Source organism: Corticium candelabrum, chromosome 12 (assembly GCF_963422355.1).
Source record: "Corticium candelabrum chromosome 12, ooCorCand1.1, whole genome shotgun sequence".
NCBI lineage: Eukaryota > Metazoa > Porifera > Homoscleromorpha > Homosclerophorida > Plakinidae > Corticium > Corticium candelabrum.
The window spans coordinates 3,049,380-3,055,482 of NC_085096.1; the positions used below are offsets into that span (position 1 = coordinate 3,049,380).

A 6,103-nucleotide genomic window follows, 5' to 3' on the forward strand; every position below is an offset into this window, starting at 1 on the left:
GCAACTGCAGTTTGGTATTTTTGGTCTATTTCCACACAGATTCTTCACGATCCTTGACTTCCGACTTTAGTTCTCACAGTTCTTGTCGACAAACCTGTTTTTGTAAAATTTTGATTGCGAACCAAAGTCTCTAGGACTTCAAACGACAGAGCACTCGCCGTGGAGATGCTAATAAGCGCAGGAAACTCCCACTGGTCATTGATAGCAAGCCTTGCCTCAACACCGTAGAGCCTGGAGATCAAGCTTCGGTAAAGCAATTGTGCCTTAATTTGTTTGAGACAGTGAGAAGTGGTTTTTCCAGAAGAGAAGTTCATCAAAGACAAAGGTACGTCTCACATGTAAACCTGTCAACTCTCACGCATCATGCACGCGTGAGACTCACGCATCATGCAGGCGCGAGACTCACGCATTTCGGTATTGTCTTACCCTCGTGCCCATTAGACACGCATTTTGACTAGTAGGAATGGCATCTCTGCCAAAGCACGCACAACGCAAACAAAACACAATGCAAACAGAATTTTGTTTGCTTAGCTATCTATCGGAAACTTAGCAGAAGTTGCGTGCACAAATACAAAGGAACGCAAACAAAGTAACTCTAAGGGACGTTTCCTAGACTATTGGGAGTTTCCAGCTGCTGCGAGGCTTTCTCAGTGTCTCGTCTGAGGCGGTCAGGCCTACCGCCTCACGAGCTTCAACCACACCTATACGTATCGCTATCAGACGACATTAATTAGCTACAGTGTGTTCATAGTTGCATAATAAAGATCTGGGTTTGCGAAGCACTGAGATTTTCTCGTGCAATCGATCAATGCCAACTCAACAGATTAAGCAAAGCTATCATGCATAACTAATACTAACTAAATAATAATTATTATAGCGCGACTGTGTGTAGACTTGTTCCATTAGAAATATGAATTTGTGTAGGTAGGTGCAGTCACTATTTGCGTTAATTGTGGGTTTGGCTATTCAACAGTTGACGGGTCTTTCGACGTCCATGGGTGTTCCCATAAAATCTAGCACTGTTGGTCTAGCAAATGAGACAGTGTATGCGTAGCACGGCTGTTGATTCGTCCTGGTCGATCGTAGTTTTACACGGTTGAGTCAGAGACAGAGTTGTGCTCAATAGTATATTTATTACTAAAGACAGAAAGCAACTAGGATATAATCTATTACAGTGGCGGATCTAGGGTAGGGGTTGTGGAGGTTGCAACCCCCCTTTGTTGGCCTCGGAGTTAAAGCACAATGTCTTGAAAAGCCGCATTGTGCTCATTTTCTGTATTTAATTAAAATAACTAGGCAGATTCTTGACGAAGTGAGACATCTGGCAGCGAAACACCAGATTCGTGACCATGATATCTTTGTTGCGTAGGGAATGGTTCACTCAGTACGTAACTGAAAGAATGAAGGCAACAAGACAGGATATATATACAACCTCTATGACATTTTGCATCAAGACATTCTGCCACTCGCAGACAGGATTGGATCCCTTGAATCTGTTCCAAGAAAAACGAACTTACAACGAAACCGGAGCAATACACCTACTAGTGGAGTCCGATTGAGCACTACAAACGATCCGTTGCGATACCCCTCCTAGACTTCCTGCTTATTCAGATGCGCGAACGATCTAATGGTGAGCAAGACAATTTCCGAGCATTGTTGTGTCTACTGTTCACCCTTCTGGTTCGTTCCGACGTTGACCCAATGGAAAGCCGATTTTCCATTTCCGAAGTCTCTATGAGGTAAAGTGAGAAGGTGGCAGTCACCATGACAAAGCAAATACCAGAAAATGCAAGAAGCAAGGAAAAGAGAGCAAGAAAGCAAGAAGGCCATACCCAACAATTAATTAACCTTCTTCTGGTCTTGGGAGCCAGTGACTCTCGGTTGTACCCTAATGTTCACCGTCTACTATTGATAGCATGTACACTTCCTATCACAAGTGCAGAAACAGAGGTAATTTTTCTACTGAGGAGACTGAAGACTTAATTTAAGAAAGGTCTACCATGGCGAGGAGCGTCTTGCACACCTATCAGTTATCGCCATGCATTACAAAGACCGGGTACCAGCAGACGAAGTTTGTACAAAATGATCCACGAAATTGTTCATAAACAGTCTTTGTTTGAAAGAAACATAGTTGCACAGTAGTTTACATAACATTTATTTAGCAGTAGTCTATGCATGATACAGTTAGATTCTGTTAGACAGTTTTGATGATTTAGGGAGTTTATAATAACATGACACATTGATAGAGATATGTTGCCGTAGTTGTTGCCATTCACTTTAGCTAACCTGTAAGAAGCCTGGGCCATTTGCACCTCTAACAATTAATAAAAATGCGTTGACTAAAGTAGGCGTGGTCTATCAAAATTTGCAACCCCTTCTTTTCAAAAGTCCTGGATCCGCGCCTGTATTAGTCTTTGCTATAAACTCCGGCAGGTAACTGCAAACTCTGACAAACTACTTCAAAGCTTTATAAGTACTTCCACTAGTTACGGCTACCTCATCTCAAACAAATGATGAGTTAACCTACTCTACATCCAATGCGTTATTAAATTAAATTAACAAATGACGACTTAGTCCTAGAGAGTGAACTTCCAGTTCTACTGTGTGTCAGTGTTGCACTTCTAGTGTTGCAGTGGCAAAAGTCAAGGTGCGTATTTAAGTAATTAATTAATTAACATCATACCACATCCGGACACGTCGTGGCTAATTAGAGTCAGACTTGCTACAATCCTCCCCTTTTGTGTACGCTACGTCCCGAAGGTTAGGGTGGATCGTCCAGAGGTGGGAGGTCAGTCACGAAATCTCGGAGGTACTGTGGGCTCTTAACTGCTGAATGGTTCTTACGTAGACTTTATCACCAATGGGATACTTTACGTATTGTCTCTTCATTGGATCGCGTAGTTCCGTGTACGATGGAATTTTCTCGAAGGAACATGAACGCCGTACTTGTGACGACTGAACTTGTTTCCTAACGGATGCAGAACTTTTAAATTCAGGCCCGACGGAGCCGCAGCGGCAGCAGGGTCCATGGCCGCCCCACTTTTTGAAAACTCGACTTCAGCCAGCAAACAACTGCCTCATACTTCCGGTCTAAAGGTAGAGCTGATTAAATAAAGTAATATATTTGGTCATCTGCCGGATTGCGGCTCTACTAATTTGGTGACTGTTTTGAAGTCTCCCACGACTTCTCTTTCTTTACCTGGACTATATTCCCCGACCTCTGAGACAACACACTGCGCGCATGCTCACTACTCACGGATGTGTGCCAACTCACCCATAGCGTGCGCTAAGCCACACCATCTAACGCGCGCTAGGCCGCTCCACTTTCAAGTTGCTTCCGTTGGCCCTGCTTTACAGTGGCTTTTTGACTCCTCCTTTTCATGTACAATATATTCTTCAACTGTACGGCTGGTTCTTTACCAGATAGAGGCATAAACAGTTTGCTTTGCAACACCATGTTCTTTGATCTCATTCTTTTTGTCAGTACTCGTACACCTAGGTTTAGGGTTTGGCGTAGGAAGACGTGAAGACTTTGTCCCCTCTGTCTTCTCTTTTTCAAATATTTTCCTTTCTTGTGCTCGTTCTGGTTTCTCTTGTTCAAGTTGCTTTTCCAGGTCAGCTGCTCGTGCTAGCGCCATCTTGAGAGCTTCTCAGGTGTCCCGTTCCATTTCAGAGAGAGCAACAGTGACGTGACCACCTGAATTATTAGTACCATTCTGCGTCTTTAAAGATACCGCCTTGTTTCTTCTTGGTGTCCGGATGTCGACTTGGCCTTGGTCCATTGAATAACTTCTTGCGATAGTCAATTGTCATTTGCAATGCCTCGAAGAAATCAACACCCAACATTGGTAGAGTCTTTACGTTTACTAAGAAATTTGTGTCGACCACAGCGGTAGTCTTCCAATGCGACTTCGACTTCCATAGACCCAAATATTTTCCGTTTCTGTCCGTTAACCGTTCAGACATTGGTCTGTTTGTGCTCTAGTTGTAAACTCACGGTTCTGAAAGAATTGATCGGTAGAATCGTTACGGTTGCCCCGGTGCCTACAAGACAGTCTGTGCCTTTTTTTATTAATGACTGCTGAAACCCCGAACAGTTGACGATCAGTAGACAGTTCCAACTTCACTTCTTTCTTGTGGTCGCCACCCACCAGCCATCTTTCTGCAGTGCATGCTTCTGTACGTGCCCCAATTTTCCGCAGTGCGAACACTCCACCCGTTTTTCTGTGTTTGACCATGACGCTTTGAAATCGCGGAGCTTGGGACGAGTAGCTAGGTCACGAACGACCTTGGTCAGATAGCTACTTGTTCCCCTAGTTCGGACCCTACTGATGTTTCTTTGATAGATGAAACTGTTGCAATCTCTGCCGCACGCGTTAATCTTTCAAAATCTGCTCATTTAAGCCTCCGTACCAGCTCGTTGGCTTGAGCGTACATCCCTGAATCATTCTAAACTAGTAAATGCTCATTAGCATTGTGTTTGGCGAGCGATGGTATTCTGTCTTTACCTATTTGAGGAACAACGTTGGCGTTACGTAGCAATGGTTTCTGTCACGAAACGCGGAACTCAGAAAACAGAATTTCATTTGCTCTTCTTATAGTTGTCTTCAATTCTTTGGTCACGCTTCAATCGTCTCACTTGTTTACTTAGATAGTCGCATAACAATGGTTGCGTAGCAATAATTTCTGTCAAACTAACGCGTGGAAGCTCAGAAAACAGACTTTTCTATTCTTTTAGCTTTTTCTTTCAATTTCTTTTGTCACGCATCAATTTTTCCTTATTGGTCGGGTACAGGAGAAATATCGAGAGCATTTCACTCTTTTCGATAAGAAATTATAGTTGAGTCGACCTCTCGAAGGGGACTCTTGCTTTAATTTTGAGCGCATATGTTACGGAGTCAAAATTGCATTCATCTGGCATCGTCATTTTGTCGATCCGTCTTTCCGTTTTGCCCTAAATCCATAAGACAAGTACTGATGTACGCATATAAATATATAAATATATAAATATATAAATATATAAATACACTATATCTCAACCCCAACTGACATGACAAGAGAGAGGCTTGCTTCGATCGCCAACAAATATATCTCAAACTCGATTGACATGAATGGAGAGAGGGAGACTCGCTTCGCTCGCCAACGGCGTTCTGTCGCAGCTGAGACGAGAGCTCCTGGTTCATGAGTTGTTCGTTATTAGCTTCTTACCCTGTTCTGGCCATGCGCGAGAATGTAAGAGTTCTAGATCATAGACAAAAGCATCCAGATCTTTGCTCATTCTCAGAATTCGACTTTTGAATTGCCGTTTGGCATCGATGCGCTCTTCCCTAGGACAGAATCTGCCAATCATTTTACCCTTAGCGTGTGCATAAAAGTTCTCCTCATCAATGGTAAGGAGTTCAAATTTGGCAAAAGCTAGACCTTGCAAAAGCGTTGGAAGTTTTGCCAATCGTGCTTCTCTCCGTCCCATCCATTTGCTGCAGTGCAGTACTCAAAGCGTCTGAACCATGAGTCCACGTCCACGGATCCTTCGCCCGAGAATGGCTCAGGGACAACCACCGTAATAGCCATTTTTCTCTCGATTTTACCAAAATCTCTTTAACAAACGTGAAGAAATAAAATCCCACTCATGTCGCAGATTTGAGGAAGGGGAGAGAAGAATGGAGGGAGGGAGGGAAGGAAGAAAGGAAGGCGGGAAGAAAATAGGAGGGGAGAAAGACGGTGAGGAAGAAGATGAGGCAGAGAATGAAGAAGAGATTGACAGAGAAAAAGAGGGAGAGGGAGAAGGAGAGAGACAGGGAGAGGAACAGGATGATGAAACAAGGGTCAGCAAGCGCGGATCCAGGGTTAGATTTATGTTTAGTGTCCGACTTAGTATTAATGAGAAACATGAGCTTGTTATTGTTGTTACTACAGTAGTTTCCCTCTTGGACGACCACCCTCGTGAGCGACCACCTCTTGTTTACAAACAGTTTGGCTTGGAACCGACGAAAATTTGTATTGCACGTAACCCTCTTCAGCGACCAGCGACCACTAAAAATTAGGCTCAAAATTGTCACGTGTCAACGCCTTGAGCGACCATCTAGCATTGCCTGTCTCCGTC

At 43.7% G+C, this 6,103-nt stretch overlaps 1 protein-coding gene across 2 annotated transcripts in view; it reads left to right on the forward strand.

Annotated features, from left to right (window-relative positions):
- Positions 1-212: 212 nt before the first annotated feature.
- LOC134188178 (collagen alpha-1(XIX) chain-like) overlaps positions 213-6,103 on the forward strand; it is an 18,056-nt gene continuing 12,165 nt past the window's right edge. Inside the window, exon 1 of one of the 2 annotated variants that reach the window (XM_062656379.1) lies at positions 213-325. The gene's annotated coding sequence lies outside the window, so the exon portion shown is untranslated. Of the gene's footprint in view, positions 326-5,728; positions 5,847-6,103 lie in introns of those variants that run through there. The other variant, XM_062656380.1, reaches the window with a different exon arrangement.